We start from the raw sequence: 26,790 nt of genomic DNA, 5'->3' as shown, positions 1-26,790 counted from the left end.
TTTTGTGACCTGATCGTAGAAGGCAATCAGGTTGGTTTGACATGACCTGCCCCTAATGAACCCATGCTGGTTGCCCTTGAGTGTGCAAATGTTTTGCCCAGCAGGCCAGCTGGACAGTGCCATGACAGTCTGCAGGTCAGATCTGGATGATGGTCCTGATCTAGTGTCCAGGGAAAATGTCGTAGGCCACCTTAAGGGTGGGAATGGGGGAAGGGGTCCAACCTGGCCCCGATCCCACTGTGCAGTGGAAGGGGGTTTGGCTTGGCATGGAGGAAGGGGGTGTGGCCCAGCCCTAATCCAGCCACACAGGGGAATGGCTGGCTCTGATCTGCCAAGCAGGGCATGGGAATTTGGCAGAGAGTCCACATAAGAGGTTAATATACCAGCTAGAGGGTTTAGTCTGCTAACTCAGTCAGCAGCGGCCCATGCAGTCAGCCCAGGGGGTCTCTGATTCAAACCTTGCCGATGGCTTGAGTGGAGCTGGCTGCACCCACTTCTGCTCTAGCTGAGTTAAGTGCCAATTATTTGCCTTGATGTATCTGCTGTACTGCAGGAAACATGGAAGTAAGCACTGAGATACACTGGAACGGTAATGTCCCTTCAAAGAGTGCTTTCCCCAGCATCTCTATTTGCCTCTGCAAAGGGCGACATGCAGCTGGCTGGTAGTAATACAATCTTAACACAAGAACCGAACGCAGTGGGTGCCGCGTGCTGCCAAAGAAAACAATGCATCACAGAGAATAGCTATTCCCACTGAAGTGACAGTTAACTAAAAACAGCTAATCTACTAAAATTAACTGCACTCAGCTTAGGTTTTCAACGCTACAGTGACAGCACAGCAGAGTCAACAAGTAGCGGGTGATCAGGGGAATAAAAGCAGGTATTTTGTTTTAAATTGTGAGCATCCTAATAACTCTCAATGGGAAAAACTCAAGCTCCTTGTTACTTCCCCTTGATGTATTCAATAAAGGTTACATTATAGCTGCATCCCTGTATTTGGTGACACTGAGTTGACGGGCATTAGCTTGTTGTGTTTTGTAATTGGGATTAGCTGGATGTCTTAGAGATGCACCCCACTTCTCCTACAAGCTGCAGGATGCAACACTGTTCACTGATGTGACAGAAATGAATTATTCCAGGAATCTGTGGGTGAAACTCTTATCACCTGTGCAACGTGGGAGGCCTAACTATATCGATCCTTTGATCCTCATACTCGGTAGGGTTTGGGTTCAAGATAAAGCCTATCTGCATACACATTGGGGGGGTCTTATTCCAGTCCCGTATGGGTGCCCACCAAGTCAGAGGACTGCCTGGAGTCGAAATCTGAACTTGCATTCAAAAAAATGTCATTTCAATATTTCGTTCCAATTCAGGGCAAAAAAGCATTTTCAAAATGCCTAAATAAATGCATTTCCAGTGCATTTGGGATACACCAGATGCCTTCCCTTCCAGGCAGCTGTGACTGTCAGGCGAGGGTGCAGGTTTGACTTCCAGCCCTGGCAGGGGTTTCCAGGGAAAGGTGGCAGGTGCCGGAGCTGCATGCTGGTTTGGGGGCATTTTTGGACCCTTGCAGGATTTGCCAAGGGAACTGAAATTGCAGGGCAATAAATGTATTGCTCTTGGGTTAATGAAAACAAAGCCAACCCACCCTTTCCTTGACCGGATGGTTTGTACAAAGCAACAGAAAATTCCCTGCTTCTGTGGTCTCCCAAACAATGCCTTTTCTCCTATTTCCTTAAGTACTTGCCATTTGACCAGTTTTCCCTCTTTTGATATGCACCATTGAGGACAATCTTGCATCAGCAGCGGACGGTCTGCTTGGCCAACTTCATTAGATTCCAGTTTGTGGTCCTTATTTTTAAATAATTTTTAATAATAATTCCTTATTTGGAAAATACGCTGTTGTTAATTTTTTTAATGTAGCCTTATGTGTAGGATGGATGCTAAATATGAACATAATGTGAAATGGCAGCAGAGATATTGTTGCACTTGGGGTCTCATTTGAATCCTGTTCCCCCCAGAGGTGGCACAGTCACCCACCTTCAAAAAGCAGTTTGACGCCCACCTTGCTGGAGTCTTTGCTGCCCAGGTGCAGGGAGGATGGACCCGATGATCTGTCAGGTCCCTTCCAGCCTCTAGCATCTATGAAACAACTATGACATGTTTAATGGGAGAGAAATTCCTGTGTTTGGCCCATTCTATTCATACCCCTTTTCCGTCTTGAACTTTGGAGTGGGTCGCCTCTCCCTCTCACTTGGGACACGCTTGTAAAGTTGAGCTGAACAACTCTGTGAGCCTGGAAGGAATGGCAAAAGAAGAAAAGAAGAGCAAAGCCTGCACCTTTTCCACCCCCGGTAGCCAACTGCTTCATTAAAAGAAAATAACCTCTGTTGCAAGGTGCCTGCCATGACGGATGAGGTAGATATCAGCAGTAATTATGAGTTGGTGTCTACTTAGTGAACTGTTCTTTTTCTTTTCTTGAGGCGAGCATCCCTTCAGCCAAGGTCAAATCCCCCCAATGTTTTTATCTTCAGGCAACAAGGATAATATCCCGTCTCCCCCGGTGAGCCTGCACAGACAACTTGCTAGTGTCACTTAGCTCAGGAGCCTTTTGAAAAGCAGGGGTGGGAAGCAACCAGAAAAAAAAGGACTTTTAAATTCAGAAGAGAACAACATGTCAAAATTCCTTAAACCATGATAAATGTACCAAAAGCATCCAGCTCTTTCTCAGCAGCGGTGAGTGATGGTGATTTATGACTGGAGATTTTTCTTAAGCAAGTGGTTTTCAGAGAGAAAAAAAAGAAAGGTCACCGCAACTTAGGCCTTACATAGCTTATCTTGTTCTCTGCAGTCTGCTATTCCCTTTGAACTAGTCAGTGTGAGATGAGTGTGTCTGCTCTGGGGGAATGGCCATTAATAATCATCATCATCATCATCATCATCACCACCAATGGAGGAAAAAAAAATAGACCCACACAAATAGCCGAAAGGATGGTGGCTGTGGACTCTCTGATACCAGCTTATAGATAAATGTAATGGGTCACAGATGGGAAAAACCAATGCAATCAGGCAAAAACAGCTGATCCCTAAACAAAGCAACAAAGAGCAAATCCAGGAAGCCCGATGGAAAAATGCCAGGAGAGGGCAATCTGCGCCGTGTCGAGCAGAGCCGCGGGTCAATCATTTATACTTAGCCACGACCAGACAGCCCCGATGGCATTTTCTGTAGCAGATGAGAGTCTTGGTGGAGGTGCGGGAGTGGAAAAAAACTTTTCCAGCCAGCAGCCCTGTCCTGCTCGCCACAGATAACAGCATCCGGAGAGCTGCTGTCTCCGCGGTGCCTTCCTAGGTTGTCTGGCTTGACTTCTGATGACAGCTGCAGGAGGAGATGGGAGGAAAACATCAGAAGCACTTTGGTGCCATCCTCCTGATTTCTGCAAGGCCTCTGGTTCAGTCCAGAGGGGAAACCCTGTCAACTGAGGCTTTTCAGAGAGCCATCTAGTACAGCCTGGAGGCTGCCAACACGTTTCCAAGGATTGCAACTCCTCCGCCCTTCCCATATTGCTCAATGAAAGGGCTCCTGGCTGTATCAGAGGAGGATGCCTTGTCAGTGGGGAACTAGTACAGAAGTGTGTGTGTATGTTGGGGAATTTAGGGCAAATTACAGGAAATTGGAGAATTCTGGCCTAGGAACTTGGATTCACAGCTTCTGCTGGGAATTGTACGTACAGGTCTTTTAGGCAATGTGGGACATCTCAAGCACAAAGCAGAATTCAAGCGCTGAGGACAGCACATGGTTGTCCAGATAACACTGATTTTTAACTTCATTGGTCCCTTGATGCTATGCTGGCTCCCTGAGCAGGGGTGAATCCCACTCCATAGGTAAAGGGGCAGCTCACAGTCAGTAGTAGGGTCCTGTTTTCTACCCTTGGGAACACTGTGAATGCACTGAGCCAAGCTTGCTGAGAAGGAGGAATGGGCAATGCAGAATAGGACAGGCAAGAAACCATAGGATGATTTGAGAGGTCCACAGAGATGGGCACATCTCACCAAAGGGAGAATCTTTTATGATAAGCTCCAGGAGCACTGTTTTAGACTTAAGAAAAAAAACCCCACAGGGCTAAAGCAAGTGGAGACAAGGAGGGGTTGCCATGAAGAGAACTGATTGCTTTTCTTACACAGGCCTGATCTGGGGAAGGAACTGGGCGTGTTAGCAACGGAGGGACTGGCAGTGATGGGCTGAAGGAAAACACAAGGCCACAACATCTGCTTCCGACCCAAACATCTATGAATCTATAAAACATATGTAAGTAACTAGTAAGGATGTAGATCCAGCATTGTTTTGCATTAGAAGCCTGGGATTCCCATTCGAATTAAACTGCACTGAGATTTGCAGGAAGCATGATCATGATTACCTTAGGTTAGATATTAGGAAAAACTTTCTCACTAGGAGGGTGGTGAAGCACTGTGCCAGGTTGCCTAGAGAGGTGGTGGAGTCTCCATCTTTGGAGGTTTTTAAGCCCCGGCTAGACAAAGCCTTGGCTGGGGTGATGTAGTTGGGGCTGGTCCTGCTTGGAGCAGGGGGCTGGACTAGATATGACCTCCTGAGGTCCCTTCCAGCCCTCATTTTCTACGATTCTAGGACTGGTTGCATCCAAAAGAGAAAGGAAAAAGGAGGTAGGTACATCCTAGATGGGATCGGATCCCCCAGCGCTGGAGTGGCGACGGCGTGTCTCTCCTCCTGAGGCATAGATATTGTTTCGGCATTGAACATGGGTTCATTTGTGCAGTACCCTAAGAAAGTCATCTCACCCAAATCGATCCTAACTTAGACAAATACACAAAGAGGCCGGATGACTGGATTATTAAAGATGAGAAGCAGAGGTGGGTTTAGAGGAAGGATTGCAAGGAGAGAGTGAGCACTTCAGGACAGGTTGCAATGCAAAGTATCTAAGGTGCCAGGGGAAGCAAATGATAAGGCATCAATCTTTCAATGAAAACTATGTCAAAAGAAGACTGTAATGGGAACCGGTCCAGGCAGTGTGGGGAGAAGTGCATCCCAGCTGCCTCTGGCCCAGGACAGCTTCTGGCGTGGAGAGTTAAGAGCATCCAGGAACTGCTGCACGGTGGGCCTCTCTGGTGGGGAAGCAGGCTGCCACCAGGAGGGATGCATGGACAGGCTTCCCCTCACCCCGGCAGGAGTACTGCCACCAGCCTGTGCCCAGGTTGGTGCTGCTGGAAGCACCGGACCCACCACGTAGAGAGTGGATGACAGGGACCCTAGACAGCAGGCACAAGATAAATGCAATCTTTTTTCTTTAATCCTTACTATTGATTTAATAGTTATACACTCTGGGCAGGAAGCCCAGGGCCTGGGGAAAAGCTCTAATTCCAGAGGCAAGCCTCAGGCCAGCTGCCTGGGAAGGTCAGGGTCCGGATGGGTGAATCTTCGGCTGACCCTCTGCAGCTAGAGTAACAGGAGTCAGGGGGTAGCCGTACACCTGACCCAACACACCCAGCAATGCCCCTCTGGGCATGCCACGACTATTAAATTGAGTAAATTGAGGGAACTGAGAAGCATTTAGGGAGAGGAAGCATATGAGAGTTTACAGGGAGAGGCAAAAGAGGCAGGGAGAGATCCAGAGCCATATCGGGGAGATCAGGGAAGTAGCATGCGGTAGATCTGCCCCCAGATTCTTCAATGGCAGAATTTGCCTTAAGAAAATGCAGTTTCCTGAAAACCAAACTTTTTCATGGGAGTTTGCAGCTTTCCACAAGTGTTGGGATAGAAGAGCGTTAAACCCAAAGTGCTGTAGATTCCTGGTTTCTTTTCCAGAATGTCAAAACCTCATTACAATTAAGTAAAAATGCTTTGTTTCCTTTAATTGTACTCCTTTCTCTTCCGCTAATGTTTTGCAACTTCTTCTTCTTCCTGTGTCATTGTCATAAACTAGATGTTTTCCAGAATCATGCACTAGCGATGGCTCTTTCCATTGCTGCAGTGAGGTCTTCCTTCGTATAGGTCTTACCAAGGCATTGGCAAACAAGGAGGTGATCCATGGTCTGTACTTCACCACACTTGCATGCATTCGTGTCATTAGAGTAGCCCCATTTGATCAGGTTTGTTTTTGATCTTGGTTTTGACATCGATGAAAGAAAACATTTGAATGGGTCTGGATGGGTGCTTCTCAAAATTTCTGCTCTTTGAAGGCATTTGAAAGGTTGGTGTTTTGTTCTGAAACCAACATCCAGAGCGTCAGGTCTCCCTGCAAAACCCCATTTTCTGATTAGTTTTAGGACACACATGCAAACTTGGTGATTGCACCTTGGTATCCCCATGAACTGGGCAATCAGAGTCTAATGTACATTATCTGCACGAAGATGGGTCAAAGGAGCCTACAGCAGCTGTTTGCCCCAGCATCCAAAGTGAGCAACCCCAATTTGCAGGGTTGGCAGTAGCAAACCCAAGTCCTCTGCCTTGCAAAGCTACTAGGCTGGAGCCCCTCATATCTGTTTTACTGCATCCTTCTCTGGGCCTTGGCTTGGTTTCCTGGTCTGCCCTAGTGTCCCTTGGGGCTATGGATTTGAGGTGAGGCCACTACAGTGATCTCGTGAGGCCCCTTCCAACCCTAACTTTCTATAAAGGCAGGAAGAAGGAGCTTAGAGATCCTGCTAGGTTCTGTGATGTAGCTAGTTGGTAGGATTGGGCTTCATAGTGGGCTTGGGAGCAACCTGAGGTTGACACATGCTCCATCATAATACCTTTGGGAGTTTTTCTCCAGGCCAGAACAACACTAGTGCATGCTCCTAGCTGCACGGAGAAGAGCCACAGCTGCAGAGTAGAATCAACTGAAACATTTTCAGGGCATCTTTTTACTGAAAAAGTTTCCACTTTCGGCCACCCCTTCCCCAAACCAACAGATTTTTGGAAGCAGTGGGTTTTTGTTGAAAACCATAACAAAAATTCAATACGGCTATTTAAAATAAATATTTTATAGAAAATATTCCTTTTCCCCCACTGCTTCTTTTTAAGCGGCTTGAATGTTCAAGAAGCAGAAATGGCTTTTGCTCTTTTTTTCATCTCAATAAAAATAGGGATTGCAGTCCCCATTGCCATTGTCTCTTTAGGCCGGCCGCATGGATCTGAAAATGGCTTTTTGTAGAGTAAAAGAAATCCTTTAGCTCCCCAAAGGGCTGGTGTTAGTGCTGCTACTGCTCAGCTAGTGCTATGCAGTGGCGAGTGACATCTTTGGGACTCCAGGTGGTAATAATACACAGCTCTTCACTATCTGTCTTTATCAACAGATCTCAAAGTACTGTATTAAAGAAGCAAGTATTATCTCCACTTTGCAGATGGGGAAACTGAGGCATGGGGAGGTGATGTGCTCCCTTATCAAGCCATTGGCAAAGCCAGGAAAGGAACTGGCTCTGTGCTTCTGATTCTAGCTACTAGACGGCCATCATGCATATATACGGGTCATTTCACTGCCATCAGACTGAAGAGAGTCTTTCCCCCGTGCCCTTCTCTAGGCATCCAGCCTTAATCAGGTCCATCCATGACTGAAACAAACTGAAACAGCCCTTCCTGCTCCAAATGCCAGTTTGAGAGCGAATGAAAAAATCAAAATGAGCTCACCCATTAGCATTTCTGAGAGGGGATATTGCTGTGCAACGATGAATCAGTTTGTTTGGGTTTAAATGGTTAATTACTGACATTACTGTCCACTTAGCTGCATTAGGGGAAAAAAATGTAACAACTCTCCCTGCCAGAAGGCTGCTTCACATAATGTATTGCTGTGTTGATGGGTTTGAATAGCTTACAAATATTGATTGGGACAGAAAAGAGAAGGGGAAAAAAACCCCAGAAGGCTCTTGAATGGCACATAAAAATAGCAAAGGCAGCAGATCTGCTCCAGTGGGGAATTGAACTCCTGTCCTCAGAAACTCTCCTAGTGATGTTTCTAAATTACTGGGACAATTTTAGTAAGAGCTGATGTGCAAGCAAAATAACCAGTCCCTTTATCTTCCACACCCATGTTTCTCTCCCTGGGTCAGGACCGATGGGAGAATCAGCTGATCAGCAACTCATCCTGGCAACTTGGGCATGGGGGGAGCTCTGATATAAAGGCAAAAGGCAGCATCTGTCTGGTTGAACGTGTCTGCTGTGTGGCTGCCTTGGGGATGAGTTTGTTCATTGGGGCTTTCGGGCTTTTTAGACATCTTCAAGTCTGTTGTTGGAATTCACACAAATGGAGGCCGATACGTAGGTACGTGGCCTCAGCTCAGCCAAAAGTGTCGTTAACTACTCACATGATGACAGTGTCGGTGAGCTTCTGGGGGCGGGGGGGGAGGAGTGGATTTGGGGAGATGCACACAAGCAGGATGCAGCGTGTAGGATTACAGGGCATTGGCTTGGGAATCAAGTGAGCTGGGATCTGATCTCAGCCCTTCCATTGATTGACAGGTGGTGGGATCTAGTGCCAGCGACATGTCTTCTTTGTGCCTTTGTCTCCCATCTAATGCTTGACTATCTATGCCAGGGGCGGGCAATTATTTGGGCTTGCAGGCCACATAGGGAGTTCTGCAGAGCTATGGGAGGGTGGGTCAGCACCCTCTCTCCCCTCACCATGCAACAGCTGACCAAAATTGTGTATGAAGGATGCGGCTGCAGGCAGATGGGGAGCAGTGTTTGGGACTGGGACAGTTGGGTGAGGGTGGGGTCGTGGGGTGGTGACAGTGTGGGGCTGGGGGCTGGGGCAGGGCTGCAATCCAATGCCCACACGGCCCTGCGATGGGCACAGGTTGCACAGGCAAGGGTGTGCAGAGAGTGGATTGTGGCTCTGCTCTGGGCCCTAGTCCTGCGCTGTCACCACCCCAAGATCCCAAGTTTCAATATATGAAACTATGGATCCCAGCCCTGGGATACATCTCCCTGCCTGCCTGCAGCCCCATCCCATCCGCCTGGCCATGCATCCTGCCCACACGGCTCCAGGCCAGTCTCTGCAGAGACCTTGGGATTGAGGGGCAGTGGGAGAACTGCGATCCACTCCCCATATGTCCCTGCCCATGGAACCAGCACCTGTTGCAAGGCCATGCAGCAGCAGATCATAGCTCTTCCCCAGGCCCCGGCCTCGCGCTGTCACCACCTCAAGATCCCAGGGTCTCCCCAGCCCTGCCCACCTATCTCACTCCTGGATGCCACTCCTCACCTGCCTAGCCACTGGGGCAGGTCTGGCAGCAGCAGCTGGAAGGAGCTGCCACTACCAGGGCTACGAGGAAATGGAGTTCAGCCTCTGTGCCACTCTAGCACTGCGGTCTGCCCTGGAGTGTCGGGACTAGCCACACGTCATGGCCCAGGCTGTCCCCTGTGTCTGGGCTGGGTGGGACCAGGAGACCTACCATGGGTTAAACAAAATTCCTCCATTGGCCAAATCTGGCTACAAGCTGTATTTTGCTCACCCTGATCTATACAATCTTCTCACTGTAGCTGGGAGTGTCTCTTTAGTTGAATGGAGTCCCAGTCTCCAAGATGCTGAAATAATAAGCACACTGCATGGCCTAAGGATTACCTCCCTCTCAGGCTGCAAACAGACATTCTGGGTGCCTGTACACAAGTGCAGAGGCCGTTCCATTGCGCTGTAATTACAGCCCATCAGAACAGACTCAATTAATTGAGTCTGCTGGAGCTTGGTAATTACTGTGCTCCAGCAGCCTCCTGAGTCTCATGTATCAGCATCTCCGCACTTGAAAATGGCAGTGGGGCACTTGAACTAAGGCTCGTCAAATGACCTTTAGTTCAAGCACCCCACACCGCCATTTTGAAATGTGGGGGTGCTGATACACAAAATGCTGTGGCACTTAAATTAGAGATGCTTTTGGAGCTGCTCTAATTAAAGCATTTTCCCTCCCTCACCTCCAGAGCGCACATAAAAGTGTCCTACGTTTGTCCCAAGAGAAATTATTTTGTCCTGGGATCCTACAGACCTATCAGCTCGTTATCCTGCTTCAAGTATCCGTGAAGTATATGACATAAAATGTGCTATCACTCGCTCTCACACCTCTCCCAGAACATCATGGTGTGTCTGTAAGGATACTGCAGATCATTTCAGGGACAAACCTGTTGCTCTGTATGCTTTCACTGGTCACTACTGGCAGAAGAGCTGTGATGCAGCTTGCGAGCACTGCACGTAAATGGCTGTGCTCCTCCTGTTTTGTTCCTGTTCAAAACCCAGGACAATAAGGACTGCCTCATATAAGATGTATGTACACAGCCACAGTGTCTGTTCTTCACAGGTGAAGAAATGTGTGGTTTGCTCTGATGGTTTTGAAAGAGCCTGGGTTTGTTCAGAGCTCCAGTAGAAAAATGTGAGAATCCTACTCGATGCTTGTGGGGAAATGTATCTGCTTAGCTCTATGAGGGCCTCACAAGAAGGAAAGATGGAGCCCTTTTCAGCTGTATTGAGTTCTTGGCCTGTCCTCAGGTGAATCTCCTTTACTTTGCTACCTTTGAATTTTAGGGCTGCACATCAGCTGCACTGCACTGAATATCTTCTCAAAATCCCATACACTGTAGGCCAGATGAGCAGAAATGTGCCAGCATCCTCTTGTGCTTGACACCCCTGCTTCTTGGCCTTTCACAAATACAGAAGATGCTTGCATCTAGCCCAAGAATACATGATACGTTACCGTGCCTCTGGCTTTCGATCAAGCAGGCTTCACAAAGGAACATCTCCTTTCACACGCTGCTTTGGGTCCTGTTTGGCAGTGCTCTCAGGTGCAGCGGGGATGTTTGCAGGTGGCTCTCTGGGACCAATTTGCAAACCCCGTGGGATCTTGCTGGCATGCTCTGGTGTGCTTTTTCTTTCTCTAGCCCTTTAAACACAGGTTGGCTTGGCAGGATGTAATTTAAGCCTTGTAAGTTTGCAATGTATCAACATGATGAAATAGGCCATTATGTGCTAATCCCTCAAGTCCAAGCTATCTGACCCCAGCACTCAGGGAGAAAAAAAGAAACAAAGCAGCAGCTTCTCTGGGAAATGGATGAAAACACATGAAAACATGTAGGTTTATGTAAGGCCAGAGTATGGAAGTTAGGGGGGAGCACGGCAGGGACTCAGCCAGCAACCATGGCTGTTGCCGTGATGATAATATATCTTCCTTTGGCATGACAATTCATTCATCGGCCTGGCTTCTCCCAAGAATGCTGATTTCAGGGCAGGATTTATATTGTGCTGGGCAGAAAAACTAGGACAAATGTCAGCTGCAAAAATAAAATTCCAAGTGCTTTGTGGGCTTCATCAGTCCTGAGGAAAAGCCACTTTCTTCACATCCTGTTAATTCCTTCAGTTGTGGCACCCAGGGCTCTTATAATCTTGAGCAGAGAAATTCAATTAGTTCTTGACGGGAATCATATTTATAATAGCCACCGAGCTGGTATGTAGATCCTGATTTAGGAAAGCACTTACGGTAGCACTGACACTCCACAGGAATTAGTAACAGAGTCCTAAAAAAATGAGGGGGGGAAGGGACCTCAGGAGGTCACATCTAGTCCACCCCCCTGCTCCAAGCAGGCCCAGCCCCAACTACATCATCCCAGCCAAAGATTTGTCTACCCCGGTCTTAAAAACCTCCAAGGATGGAGATACCACAACTTCTCTGGGTCACCTGTTCCAGTGTGTTACTACCCTCCTAGTTAGAAAGTTCTTCCTAATATCCAACCTCAACTTCCCTTGCTGCAGCTTGTGCCCATTGCTCCTTGTCCTGTTATCTGCCCTCACTGAAAACAGCCCAGCTCCATCCTCTTTGCAGCCCCCCTGCAGGGAGGTGAAGGCTGCTATTCAATCCCCCTCAGTCTTCTCTTCTGCAGACTAAAGAAGCCCAGGTCCCTCCACCTCCCATCATGAGTCACGTGCTCCACCCCCCTCACCATTTTTGTTGCCCTCCATTGGACTATCTCCACGTCGTTTCTGTAGTGGGAGGCCCAAAACTAAACACAGGACTCCAGATGTGGCCTCACCAGTGCCAAATAGAGGGGAATAATCACTGCCCTCGATCTGCTGGCAACGCTCCTACCAATGCAGCCCAGGATGCCATTAGCCTTCTTGGCAACAAGGGCACACTGTTGGATCATATTCAGCTTATTGTCCACTCTCCCCCCCAGGTCCTTTTCTGCAGAGCTGCTGTCCAGCCAGTCACCCCCAGTCTGCACCGCTGCATGGGATTATTCTGCCCTAAGGGCAGGACTTTGTACTTGTCCTTATTGAACCTCATGAATTTTTTTTTGGTCCAATCTTCCAATTTGTCAAGGTCTCCCTGAAGTTGCTTACACCTTTCCTGATTAGGGGAAGTTTAATGTCTAATGGGTGCTGAGTGGAGGGTTGTAATGGATAGTGGATGCTCTCGAGATATGTTCCCTTGAAGTATGTACAGTTCAGTTATATCTGGGTTTTACAGGGGCAGCAGGTCTGTAAGAACAGGGGCGAATGGCTCAGAGTGCCCAGCGGTGCCAAATTTCACCGCTGAAACTTTTAACTTTTTAAACTTTGTTATGCAGAAACTCAACGGTGCCAGGTTACTGTTAGCTTATTCCACATAGACTAAAGAGCCGTCAACAGACACTCACTAAAGAGCAGTCAACAGATTTTGGTAATCATTGAGATGTCCTTACTCTGTGCAGTCCCAAGGACCCTCTTATGACTATCGTTTTTGTGTGCATTACTCTCGTGCAGGGATGTCTGGTTTCTAAGTGGCTGGGAGCTGCACCCCATACTGCATTGGCTCCCTGGGTCCCCTCCTGCTGCTCTTCCCGACCCCCAGGGTGGGGGCAGGAAACAGAAACTGGAGGAGGGAATGGGAGCCCAGAGATCCTATAGCAGCAGCAGGAGTGGTGGAAGAGGGAAGGCTGGGCAGGGACCCCATGCGCAGCTGGACAGCCCTGCTCCAGTCCCGAGACCAGGACTAGACCATTGAATGGATAACATATTGCTGATGATCTCTGCAAGTACATATGCCCGGTGGCGAAATTGTCCTCAGACCTAGTGGGGAAACCCTCTGTACTGGAGGTCTGTGGCTAACATTTGTGTGGTTTCTACCAAGTGTCTTCAAGCTGAGGCCAGCGCTCGGCCAAACCCGATTTGGGGCAACTGATAAGTGCTTCTGTTCCTTCCAGATTATTTGATTCCATCTGCTTGTCTGCTGGAGCCCCTACTCAAATTATGTCTCTGTACAGCAGGATTGAGTTGATTTCAAATGCAGTTGTGCAAGTCCCCACAGAGCCTGGCCTGTCTGAGCGTATTATCCAGAGTCTAAAGTTTCTGCATTATCTTCCTGTTGAATTAGATAGCATGTCCAAATACTTTATCTTTCCATTCCAGGAGGAAAATTGCTGTGGGCCAGACTCCTTCAGGGATTTTCTCTGTCTGACTATTGCAGCTTGAAGCTGTAGCTTTGCCCTAGCTCCATGCTTGAGCTAAGGGGAGTGAGGGGAACCTACCTCCGTGGTTAGGAAAAGTTGGCATTGCCCCAGGAGGAGGGAGGGAGAGCTGGTTTCTGGCACCTGCTCCAAAGGCTGTTTGTGCATTTTATTATTTAATACCAAGTGCATCACAGAGCAGAGGCCTAACTAGACCAGAGACTTCCTCTGTAATGGAGGGGCGTGGGGGGCTCTACTTGGGATCTCTTGAGCATATATTAACAACTTTTTACAGGACAGCCCTACTTACACTACTGACATTGATAGGGAGTTGCGCAGAAGGCAGGGTGGATTTACATCTTACAGACGAACAAAATCAGAGAAAGACAGCCTAAGTTTTCACAAGCAGTGGGCTTCCTTCATCAGATGCTGTGAAAGGAAGGCAGGAAGCAGAGCTTTTAAAAAGGAAGCAGTGATTAGAATATGGAAAGTGGGGAAGGGTGAGGAAAAAGGAGGGGGCACTGGAGTCAGGTCATCGTAGGTATCTGCATTATCCTCCATGAAGTATTGGTAGCAGAGGGCAGGATGCAGCCCAGTGGAGTTGCAGCCATACAAGTCAGTGCACAGGGTGATCTGAAAACCAACAGATCATTGATCGTTAACATGCCCAGTCCACTCTCCAGTATCTGCTGGATGCACGCTGAGAGGTATCACAAGTTAAGTGTGATTGCAGGAGAGATCTGATAGGAGAGAGCTAGCTGACATCCCATCAGGTCGGTGGGCTAGGGATGGAGGGCTGGAGTATTGCGTGTGTGGGGGCTTCATGCTTCTGCAGAGAAAATCAGCAACCATGAGCTTTATTATTAACCACCTTCCTGGGTTTCTTTCCCTGTCTCCAAACATGAGCTTATGCTCTTTCCTCCGAGGGATTTTGGGCAATGTCTTCCACCAGGCCTCTCCTGCAAATTCTGGAGTGAGGACACTTGCTGGAAAGCTTTCCAAATGATAGCGCATGCTCACATTTTCTAGGCCAAATGGAAGGGAAGCATCATGTGAGGAAGCCTGGTCTTTGCTCCCAGTGCTTTACCTCTCTGGGAAATAGAGAGAGACTCCTGCTTGCTTGTTCTTAGTCCCTTGATGATGAATCTAAGCTGCTAGGTAGCTACAAAGGACAAGAAAGGGGCCTTTCCCAGTCCCACCGTAGCCTGTGCCTAGTGGCAAGAGTTTTGCCCTGGGACATAAAAGATGAAGGTTATAACTCCTCAGGGTGAGCAGAGCCTATCACATAGGTTTTCCATGCCCCGAACAAGTGCTTTGATCTATAGGCCAGTGGGTCTAAGGAAGACATTAGAGGCCTAGGCTTAAGTGCCTCCACCTCATATACATCCTGCACAATGTACAGGTTGGAGTGAAGTTTGGCTAACCTTGCAGAGAGACAGGCTTGCAAAGCCACATTCTTTGTGTTTGCAGATGTAAACCAAAAAAGGCATTTTAGACTTTTAGGTATTTACTGATAGTCACTCAAACAAAGCAATTAAGCAAATAAAACCCATTATCATAAGGAATAACACTCACTGTCAAAACCTAACGAATAACATCTAATGTCATCCTAGTTAAACCACTGTTAAGTATTTATCATTAAATTTTCACTTATCTAGGAGGGGTCTTTCACAATCAGCCCCCTTCGTTAACATATACCCAATCGGGCAGTAAATAGATGCATGTCATTAATCATATATAATTAAAAACCTGGGGGAAGTGAGGGATCATGGACCTAAGCTGCTGAAAAAAATTGAACAATGGCTCAAAGCTCCTGGGGTCTGGCCTACACCTATCCTCCCAGGTGTGAGGGGGTTTTTACATTTCCATTGCTTGAATCTAAAGGCTAGTCCAATTTATAGTTAAGCTTTCCAATAAAGTGATGCTCTTAAAAAACAGATGAACAACGCCCCTCTCCCCTACAAAAAATGAAAATAGGTTCTCTCTCTCCTTATGCAAGGGCCCTATCCAACAAAGTAAGCTCCCTTTGTCCCAGCTTGGGGATAGAGGGCTTCCCTTCAGTGGGCACTGGGATTCAGATGCTGCAGGCAATATTGGTAGTAAGTTGTAGTTAAAGTAGCTAGCTTTCTATGGATACTCTAATGCTAGCGTGTAAGTCCAGAAGGCTTCACCTGATAACCACTACCATCATCAGGGACCCCTCAGTTAGTCAAAGCACCTTCCTGAGCAAGCACATGTGTCTTAGTGACACCACAGCCACCTTCAGCTTTCTGAAGCCACATCGACGAGGGTGGTATAAAAACACAAGTAGCGCGGAGCCAGTAGTTCTGCCTGTTTTGCTGGTGTCTGAGATGCTGCACTTGAAAGCAAAACACGTATTAAATTACAATGCAAAGCTGTCGTTTGCAATATAGAGTGCCTGACAAAGTGGGCTGCACGTTGGTGTAGATGCATTACCACTTACCAATTTTACTTATTTATTTAAGATAAAGAAATGGGAATCTATAGGCCTCCTGGCATTTTTATTTGGCACACTGTCGTGTGTGTTAACAAATACTTATTCGATTCATTTTTGCCCTCCACTACCGAAAGCATAAATGATGCATGGCCATTAACTTTTTCAGATGAGAGGTGCCTGCTGCTGAGCTATGTGAGGGTTGCTCTTGTTTCCCTCCATGAAGGTTGTAGTGCTAGTTTAGTTTGTGTTTTTTTATGGTCGAGTCTGAACTTCTAATGTGTATCCTCTGGATTTATGTGAATCTCAACAAACAACTTCACTGAAGCATATTGTAAGCATCTAAATTTTCATTTTAAATTTACTATCCGTAATTACATGCTGTGCATATAACAGAGGATCTAAAATCAATTCTGCACTTTACATTTTACTGGGTGCTTATTAATTTCAATATCTATCTATCTCATGCCGTGAATTTAATTGGCATTCCCTGCATAAATAAATGTATCTTCTTTCAGGATGCAACAATAATCCATTAGTGACATTTATGAATACTTTCTAAATGCCTGCTAAGGCTCTGACCTGAAAGCAATGGGGAAATACAGAATGATTGATGATGCACTTTCCCTTCTCCTTAGAGAACTGACCTGGAGCCTAAATTTGTTCCTTTCACTTCTTCTGTTATGAGTTCCAAAGCGATGTGTTTTTGAAAGGCACAAATTTAGTTATTGTATCAGATTTGGGCTGCACCGCTTATAAAGGAAGAATCCTATCGTAGGTGTTTTGTTTCCTTTCACCGAAAAAAATCCTTTTCTCTTGTTACAGCTGGAGAGTTATAGTTTTATTTCTGGCCACTGCTTCTATACTGTGAATGATGCTTGTTTGTGGAACCCGGGAGTAGTAACTATCACCACGTGCTAAGGCTGGTGATGGGAGCTGCGCCGGCGGCGGCTGTGGAGCGCATGGTGAATAGCATGGCTGGAGATGAAGGGTGATCTTGCAACCGTGTGGGAGTAAGAAGATGAACCAGCTCTCCTTAGTGCCCCTTGACAAGTCCCTTTGTCTCTCTGCTATCTCATCTGTGAATTGCTTGGATTATATTATCTTGTCTCTTCGATTATAAGTGCTTCGGGGTATGGGCTGACCCTGCACGACCCTAACACAGTCCAGGCTTGCTCTCAAATAGATCTAGAGCAAAGGATTTTCTATTTTAAAGGAGAATCTGCAATTCTGAACATGTGTTCCAGTCCAAAATAAGGCAAAAGCAAGACATTTTGGGATTTCCCCAGAATTCTGTGATTTTACTTATCGGCTGACAAAGTTCAAAGCGGGTCTCATTAAACTAGGGGTGAGCAATTATTTTGGGCGGAGGGCCGCTTACTGAGCTTTGGTAAGCCATTGAGGGCCACATGACAGGCAGCCAGGGGCAGATAAATATTAATTTTCTACCTTTTTTAGGGGCCCTGTGGGCTGGATAGAATGGCCTGGTGGGCTGCATCTGGCCTGCAGGCTGCATTTTGCCCACCCCTGCATTAGACCCTGGAGATGCTGGTACAATAACAACAGACTTATTTAATTGATTGCTACAGATTCTTCCTTTAGTGCTGACTATGCTTAGTTCAAAGGTATAATTGTGAGGGATGGCTGCATAAGCACTACAAATTATGGGTGGTTAACCTGCGGTGAGTGGTATGGGTAGCCTCTGTATGTGCAGGCAGCACTGGGAGAGATAGGGTGAGGAGCAGAGTAGCAGATTAGGCAGGGACCACAGGACAACGAGCAGAAAGCAGAGCCACAGATCAGGCAGGGAAAGGGGATTGGAGTGGCACATGGGAGGGCATAATTTGTGGCATGCCTGCTAAAAAGGCTGACTTCTACAGGTGTGGAGCACGCCTTTGGATAGGTTTACCTGGTGTCCGCTCACTGAGGCTCTGATTTGGATCTGAGTCTCTGGATATGATTGTAAAATATTGCAAATATTGAGTAGTCACCTTTTATGTTCCATGTGGAAAGTTAGGTTAAGGGGTACACTAGAAAGGTTGCACAGCTTGGAATGCAAAAAAGGGATGCTAGAAGACTTGAAGTCCATTTTTTTAGCAAATGCCGGGGGTGTAATAGAGATGGAAAAAATACTCAAAATACTAAGCACAAGGCAGGGAGACTGTATCAAAAGTGTACGAGGATTAACGTCAAAGGGCCTTAGGTATCTCATCCATTTAAGCTATTTAATAGTTGCAGCAGGGTGGAGTCTAGGCTGTCCAGCATGAGATGAGCCACTCTTTAGGGAATGCTCTGGCCCACAGCTACACAGCAGAGCTGTATGAAGCGTCGGTCCCTGATTCGATTCGGTGGAGATTTGGCCCAGTTCAGTGGCTGAATCTCCGAATTGAATCAGAGGTCCCTTTAATCTCTCTGAATTGAATTGGAAAGATTCAGCAATTTGGACATGGAGACAGCTTTACATGTTTTTTTTACATACCTCTAGGTGGCAGGGGCTCGTGAATACTGCGATGCTGGGGTGTATGGAGTGTCCTACAGGAGCGTGGGGGGTCCCCAGTGTGCTCGGCAGCAGACCTGGAAGTGTACCAGAAGCACTGGTCCACTTCTGGGTCCACTTCTGGGTCCTGGGTCTAGGGGAACACCTGGGGGACCCCTGCGACCAATTGCCGAGCTGGGGGGCGCCCTTGCACGCTCCCCAGTGGACCTGGAAGTAGACCAGAAGTACTTCCAGTCCACTTCTGGGTTTGCCACCGAGCATGTGGAGGGCCTGCCCCCACACTCCTGTGGGACGCTCCATCCACCCCAACATTGCAGCGATCACAAGCCGCGCTGGTACCTCGAGGTACATAGAAAAAACTTCTAAAGCTGTGTCTATGTCTGGATTGCTGATTCTCTGAATCAGCATTGAATCTTCAGATTTGGATTCGGCTGAATCGAATCAGGGACAGTGATCTGAATCAACGACTCGAATCACTGTCCCTGATTCGGGCTGAATCTGAATCGAATAGGGCCCTGTGTATGGTGTTTGCTGCCCACTTCACCTCACTTCATAGATAGATGGGCTTGTACCAGAGACGATGCAGCAGATCGAAGGCAAACAGGCTCTTGTTAGGCTAGATGGAGAGGAAGAAGTTTCTTAGAGAGATGCAGCTTGCTCTCTCTCTGCTTGCCACAAGGTGATAGTGTCCTTGGGTGAGTCCCAAGGTCCTTGTGTGCAGTCCTCATTTACATGGGAATGGATATTGTAGATATCCCTGAGAACAGATTCCTTCACTCTGGCTCAGCCCTGTCTTACTCAAGGCACAGTGAATTGAATGATTTGTACTCTGTTTCTCTAGTCTGAGTCATTATCTGAATGCCTTGCACTTGTTACTTATCCTCACAGTGCTGTTTGCAGCAGAAATCAGTGAGTGAGGGGCAGTGTTCCCTCTAAGGTGTGCGGTGTGCACGGCTGCACAGGCGTGCCTGGCAGCACAGTATGAGCGAGCCTGTACAACCACACAGCTTAGAGGGGACACTGGTGAGGGGCCTAACCACTTAGGAGGATGAAATGATTTACTCAAGGTCACAAAGAGAGTCTGTGTTCTAGCCAAGAATTGAACCCAGGTCTTGAAAGTCTCAGGAGATCCCTTCTTTCTAGGGAGGCTATCAGAATTTGGTCCCATGATGGAAGACACTGAGCTTTCTACCAAAGCTCTCATATTTAACCTTAACTCTGCCCCTCCTGCCCCCATACCTAGGCATTATGACATATGCTTGTAACTGCAGGACTTGAAAGGGGTCAGTATTCAGCCCTCAGCAACAGTATGTGTGTGTCTGGTTATATTTCCAAGCTGGAGACTATGAATTCGTGGTGTATACAAACGCCAACAGTAGGAGGCTGGCACAATTATTTCCAGACAATCATTTCTAATTTAGGATTCGCATCTCATCCTCACTTGTTTGCTCATATTTTTATACCTCAGGCTAATGAACTCAGTTTTGCAGTGGCTGAGGAGAATCTTGCTACCTTTTGTTCCAGGACCTTTTCTCCTTAAAGCAAATGAAAAGCAGACGACAGTCCAAACCAGCGGTGATCGGGGATTATTAACTCACCCTTCCATCAGTCACTTACTAACAATCCCCTTTTGCCTCCCATTCAGCAGAAGTGACAAAGAGAATTTGTTCCCCTCAGCTGAGACCATGTTTCCCAGCCGATGCAAGGGAAAAGTTAGTAAGCGCGGTGCTCAACATGACAGGAGGGAGCTTTGTAGCTGATTAGGAGAGGGAAAAATCTACCTGTTGGGTTCTCTACTGGAGCGATTGACGGTGTACATTATTGATAAGGACCGTCCCTCTGCAAGCTGATGGACTAGCCATGCACTTAAAAGGTGGCATTTTATCATGTAATTTCAGAATGCTAACATTTCTGCTAGGACAGACAGGAGAGCAGAGAGAGAGAGATACCTCATCTCATCTTCATTCGAGTTCCTCTCATCCCCTGTCACTCAAACACTCACCCTCTCAGCCTGTCTCTTCCCACCCTGCCCTTCTCATCCCTTCTCATTGACTGACATGCACACCCTCCACTGGTCCTCTTCACTGACACACTCATCTCCTCACCTGTCTTATATCCCCTTGCAGGAGTCTTATTCCTCCTACTCCTTGCTTATACCTCCTTACAGGAGTGATAATATTTGTTTTTGTTTTTTCAGCTGTTTTCTTGTGGCTGGCTAAATGTTCTGGACATGCCAAGGCCAAGGCCAAGGCGATTCTCCTGGAATGTAAAAGCCAGCAGGGCTGTATTTTGTCAGGAGAAGCTGTTCTCATGGCATATCTACTATGGCCAAAGAAAAGCATCTATGTGAGCCTCATTCATTTTCATTTTCAAAAATGAAAACCTCCCGTATCCAGTCCTTATTGCTGTCCTGCCCCTCCTGCATCGGATTGTTCAAAGCAAAGATTGGACTTACAGGTCACCTGCATACTCATGGGACCTGTAGCCTCCACCCCCCTTTGTTCTCTTCCCTTTTTTCTCCTTTTTCATCTTTCTTCTTTTCTTTTTTCTCCTTCCCTTTTTCTTTCCCACTTTTTTTCTCTTTTCTTCTCTTCCCTGCCCTCCTCAGATGCAGTCATCTTCACCCACGAAGGACGAAAGTGTATATATATGTATGTATGTATGTATGTATATATGTATGTGAACCTCAGCAGGGAGTTGGGAGATGTGCGTTAGAAAGTGGAGACCTTGGTGCAATGCCCTATGCACCCATAGAGGATTCAGAGTGATGCTCTAACCAATAGGCCATGATTTAAAGGGTGAGTCACATCATTGCCTCCTGTGTTAAAAGGAAAGCATGCCCCCTGCATAGCTCTCAGAAAGAATGAACATAGCAGCCTGCCCTCAGGAGAGGACTTAGGTCTGTGGGTCTCTCACTCAGGTGCCTACATTTAGGGCAGGGGAAGATTTGGGAGGATGTGTGGTGCACTGCCATCAGTGAAGTGTGGATACCCAAGATGGATCAAGTGCCAGAAACGGTCTAGCTGGGCCATTCAGTTCTGCATGACTTAATTTACATCCTGTCTCTGAACTAGCTCAGGTGTCTCCATTGCACCAAGTTGCATGGTGTAGACACCCCCACAGGCATTGACCAGGGTTCAGGAGAACCTCACTCCCTCGTGCTTTCCATAGGCAACCTGGGTTCCTAACTCAAGGTCGTGGAGTCTAAAAGTTAGACACTTCAACACCTTATTTTTTGAACCCTTGACTCCTTCATTGCCTCTTGCCCTAAGTCATTCAGGGACTCCATATCCCAAATTAGTTACTTTTGAAAATATTACTGTGAGGTCTTTAAAGCAGGGGTTGTCTCTTACTCTGTGGAGGTGAAACAGGGCATGGATCTCAGCTGAGGACTTTATGTCCTATGGTGATACAAACAGTAATTAAGAATAATGCAGTGTGAGCATGGACATCTCAGTCTGGCCTTATATTGTTAGTCTGCAGAGAATAGCATCATGAATCCCAAAGTATGACAAATGCCATTGTTACGTAGCTAGCCCTGCTGACATTTATTTCTATTTGCTACTTGATTCTTGAGGAATCAGCTCTTCTTACTGTTGTAAAAGTGCTCTTCCAACCCACCACCCTTGAGAAGGGATTGCCTTAAGATCACCCAGAAACACCTTTCTGAGCTCTTTACTTTAATCCTCATTCAGAGAGGCTGATGGCAGGTCCTTAACATATCCCAGCTCTGTCTGAAGTGAGGTATATGTATCTCTGGCTGTGGGAAGAGAGACAATGTGAATATCAATGTGGATAATACATTTGACACGTATCATTCCACTACAAACTGTAGCTTAAAAAAATTCAGGGACACTATTTTAAAGTCATTTCTGCTCTGGCATTAAACTTGGAGCTGCTGGTTTCTAGCTGTCTCCGATCATGAAATTTGCTACCATTCAGGAAAGGAAGGGTGGCTTCTTATTTCAAATTGTATGAGCCGAGTAACACACCCAATGCATGCAATGTGGGTTGTTCCTACTGGAATACAACTTTCCATTTTAGCCTGCAGATACCCCCTCAGAAGAGCTGGAAGGAAGGCTTTGATCCTTCCATATTGGCCATGTGGGGACCAACAAATCAACAAAAATGATCAACAAAAATAGCTTCTATAGGGCACCATGTCAGCATCCTCTGAGCTTCCCAGTGGCCTTTAGAAACACTGAGGAGATACAGATAATTGAATTATATGCATCACCCACCAAACAAGGAAGCCCCATAGCTTGGGGAACAGTGTGCAGAGAACCATAGAGAAGTAGGCCTGGAAGCGATGTCCAGAGGTCATCTAGTCCAACCCCCTGCCTGAGGCAGGATCACTCCTATCCAAACCATTCCATACAACCATAATCTAAACTCTATGTCAACCCTGACACAACACAGACCTGAGAACTGGACCTGCCACAGGACCAGCCCTGTGTCCTAGGTCTAGCACTCAGGGCTGGTCTGTGGGTCGGATCCAGACCACAGACTGGCCCCGTGACTCATCTGGCTTTCTGGGCCAGATGATTTTGACACCTCTGGTCTAGAGGGCTCAAACCTTGAACACTAGCATGCCAAGAACCAGTTCACTCAATGGGATCTACAGAGGATCACCTCCAGGCCTCTTATTAAACTTAAACTCACGTAGGGTTTAAGTTCTTTATTTCAGCACTTGGATATAAAATAGCTTTAATCTTAACCTCTCTGGGCTGAAACCGAACTGGACTTAAAACACAAACTGATACATTTATGAACAGAAGTCTATGAAACGGCCCTTGCCATGATGCAAGAGGTCTCGTTTAGTCCTATATTCCTATGTAAGATTCATTCATGTTTCCAATGGGGTGCAGAGAGCCTTCTGCATCCCAGCTTCCCCCATCATTACACCAGAGGTAATAAAGTGAGGTAAAAGACTTCATTGGTGGAGGTGGAGATGTCTGGATTTAACACATGCCTTGCTGCAACAAAAAAAGTCCTTCTAAAATGATATAAGAATTAAAAAAAACAAGTGCATTCACACACAGAATCATCTGCTATAAATTAGTGAGAAATGTTACCCGTAGCTTTGAATTGCAAATGCCGATTTTGATCTGTTCTCATATATTTTTACCCATCCTGTTGGCCTGCTCTGCTCCTATTTCTTACTGGATATGTGCATCACACCCCACAAAACAGAAACCTGATCTCAGCTGAGTGCTGCAGTCACTGCTGTCTTACAACTGTGATCGATAATAATTCAAGTTCCTGGGAGCTGTGTCACTGGGTTCAATGAAAGACATGTCAAGGCCTAGTTTGTGTGCATGTCTGTTCCAGGAGTGATCTACAAGGAGTATAAGTCTATTACTGCCCTAAGTACAAGAGGTGTTAATTGGAAATCAGGCAGAAGAAAGGACAGGGTGATGCCTTAGGACACCTATATACAAGCTGGATGTCTGCTCCAACACGTGCTAATTAGCACACTCCTGAGCAGACTCGATTAAATAAGTCAACTACTAATTAGCATGCTCCAGCAGCCTCTGTGTCATGTGTATTCAGTGTCCTCATGCTTCAAAACGGGGGTGGAGGCTCTTAACTAAAGCTCGTCGAACAGGCTGTAGTTAAAGTTTCCCCACTGCCATTTTGAAGCTCAGGATACTGAATACATGTAACACTGTGGGCGTTTTAATTAGAGCAGCTCTCAGAGACACTTTAATTAAAGCCCCCTCTACCTTCCAGCTCCACCCTGGAGCACATGTAAAGATGCCCTTAGAGACTAACTGGTTCAGAGAGGCCGAAGCTTTCACAGACAACTACATACTTTGTTAGATGGTACGGATGGACGCTAGTCCACATCTGACAAAGTAGGTTTTGTTATGAAATCTCTCACTTCTCTCTGGACCAGCTGGTCTCTAAGGTGCTACTCCACTGTACCCAGACCCGGACACAGGCATGGGTGAACCGGACAGCCACTCGGACAGAAAGGGGACCCAAAAATGAAAAAAATTACGAAGTTTTAATATTGCACATGTATGGGACTACCAATGTTGTCAATTGAGAACAAACTGTTCTCAATTTTGTTTAAAGACATTGATACCAGGCTTGCAGCCAAAAAAGTCATTATCGCTGGCGAGTGGGGAGCCTGACACTAAAAGCTCTCCTGGGGCCACCAGGAGCCCAGCTTCGGCACTGACCATACCCTCTGCCCTAAATCCGGAGCCTTAGCTCAGGTGATAACCCTGCCTCTATTTTGTTCTGGAGGCTCCCTGTTCAGCCCCAAACATGACATCTCCTACATTAGCACAGCGCTTTGAAACAGTCCAGGATAAAGAGGCAGGTGTGATTATAGGGCAGGTGCTGTTTCTAAATGAGCTTTAGATTTCTTTTCATCTGCTTTGCAAGGAATGAAATTAATATCGTTCTGCAGAAATCGGCAGAGAGCAACCGTGCTCTATCTGCCTGGAACAATCAAACCACGGTGGCCCATCACGGGCACAGCCATCTCTTATGAAAAACATAAAGATGTTTCTAGATGGGGCTTTTGACGCTGACGGAGCCAAAAATAGCCAGATAAGATGGAATGAATTTCACACCAAGAAGTTGGGAGTGCGATATTTTCACAGCTAACACAATTTTGCAGCTGCTCCTGCCTCGCACCACACAGTGACTTATGGAGGGACTTACGCTCATCAGTCCTGGTACCTGTCACATCTATCTGTGGCTGGAAGCGGGACAAATACCTGTGACAGGTTGATTTTGAATCGCTTCCATGGGCCAGGCTGGCACGCAGCCCCCAGGCTGATTTATAAAGTAGCTGGTAGCAGCTTGTTTATAACATAGTTTAAAACGATGTGTCACAAGCATCTTACACCAAGCAAGCATCCTCTGAAGCTCTGGGAAGCACTGTTTCACCCCCAGCGCTATATCTGGACAGGATCCTCTCTCATCCTGTGTTGTACCCACGACAGTCAGTGCTTCAGGGTTATTTCTCTTTAACCAGTGGAGTTGCTTTGCTCAAAGATGATTTCAGGAAGATTAAAGGAAGGGGCTGAGATTCAAGACACCTGATTCATTTCCCAGATCTCTCACATATTTGGACAGAGGGTTACATTTTGAATGGTGGCCTGTAATCCTGAGGGCCCACGTTCAGGTCTTCTGTGATGGAGGTGGCAAGTATCACGTAAGTACAAAGAAAGACTGATAGATAGGAAGGATCTGGTTTCCACAGTACTAAACCACTACAGAGCCTATTGACTCTGATTGCACAGCAATGTTTTACTCTATATACTTATGCATCCCACCAGAGATCTCTGTGCTTGAGGAACGATAAGGAATATATCCATGTATCTGTGACTCAAAGTCATGGGTTGAAAGGATGTTCAAAAGCCTTTGTGAAAAACTGATCTCAAAAAAAGAAAAAAGAAAAAACTCCACCCTCTTTCTATCAGTAAAAACAATTAATGAATGGTGGCACAAAACGAGGTTCAGTCGACGGTAAGTGTAAGTAGCACACAGGTGTTTTCAAACTCTGTTGTTTTTAGGAGGGGATTGTCCATGCACAAAGAGCAAACCTGTGTTTTCAGTTTAGATGATGCCTGTTTTAGGTTCAAGGCAAGCAAGCCAAATGGAGAGAAAAGAAATGTAAATTTTCCCTGGGAGAGCCTGGCGTATATTTTGCTTTTCTCAGCACATGCTGTGTTATGTTGTCTCAGAAAATGGCTGCCCCCTCTGAATGTTTTTGATGGACACCCATGGAGGAAGGACACCCAACTAATGCCAAGTTACAAACAGAGGTTTTACTTTGGCTTTCATCCTGCAGGTGTTTGTGGGGTGGCATGTTTTGCACTCCTCAAATAAATGTAAGCACAGATGCTCTTGGAGTGCAGGTGAGGCTAAAACAGGAGGCATATGGTGAAATTCTGCCCACTGGAGTCACAGGAAAACTTTACTGTTGCTAAAATTTCACTTTTTGGCTGTGTATAGACAAAATGATCGGTGTGTGTGCACGACACTTGAAAGCAGGTTAAATGCTTTTGCACCTCTTTAATGATGTTGGTGTTTGCACGTGTTGGCGGCTCAGTAATTCCAGCTGCTGTAGCAAATTCGGCGGTGTAATACGCCTTAAATGACCTGGGGTGCAGCAAACAAACTCCTCCGAGGAGTTTTAGTTTGCTGCCCTACAGCCGCGGAGCGAAGCACTGGGCTCTGTGCAGCTCTGCAGCAAGCCCGTGCAGGCAGCCTGGCAGCAGCCCGGGAAGGCAGGCTCCACCCGAGAAAAGCAGTGAGCCTGTTCTTTTTTTCCCCTGGAGCCTGCCTGCTTGCCTGAGCTGCGCAGGGGCCCGGTGTTTCTGTCTGTGGCTGTGGTGCCCCCTGGGACTGCCCGAGACGGGTGCCTGTGGGCATGTGCCACCTTAAGGGGTGGGGGGTGGGGAC

The 26,790-nt window shown here is 46.9% G+C and overlaps 1 long non-coding RNA gene across 1 annotated transcript in view; it reads left to right on the top strand.

Annotated features, from left to right (window-relative positions):
- LOC112551776 overlaps positions 1–26,790 on the top strand; it is a 44,556-nt gene that overhangs the window by 16,751 nt on the left and 1,015 nt on the right. The window contains exon 2 of the long non-coding RNA XR_003096095.1: positions 4,183–4,306. This is a non-coding gene — a long non-coding RNA (uncharacterized LOC112551776). The remainder of the gene's footprint in view (positions 1–4,182; positions 4,307–26,790) is intronic.

Source organism: Alligator sinensis, unplaced genomic scaffold (genome assembly GCF_000455745.1).
Source record: "Alligator sinensis unplaced genomic scaffold, ASM45574v1 scaffold721_1, whole genome shotgun sequence".
NCBI lineage: Eukaryota > Metazoa > Chordata > Crocodylia > Alligatoridae > Alligator > Alligator sinensis.
Note: the sequence above shows the minus strand (reverse complement) of the source record. Positions and strands in the feature narration are given on the sequence as shown.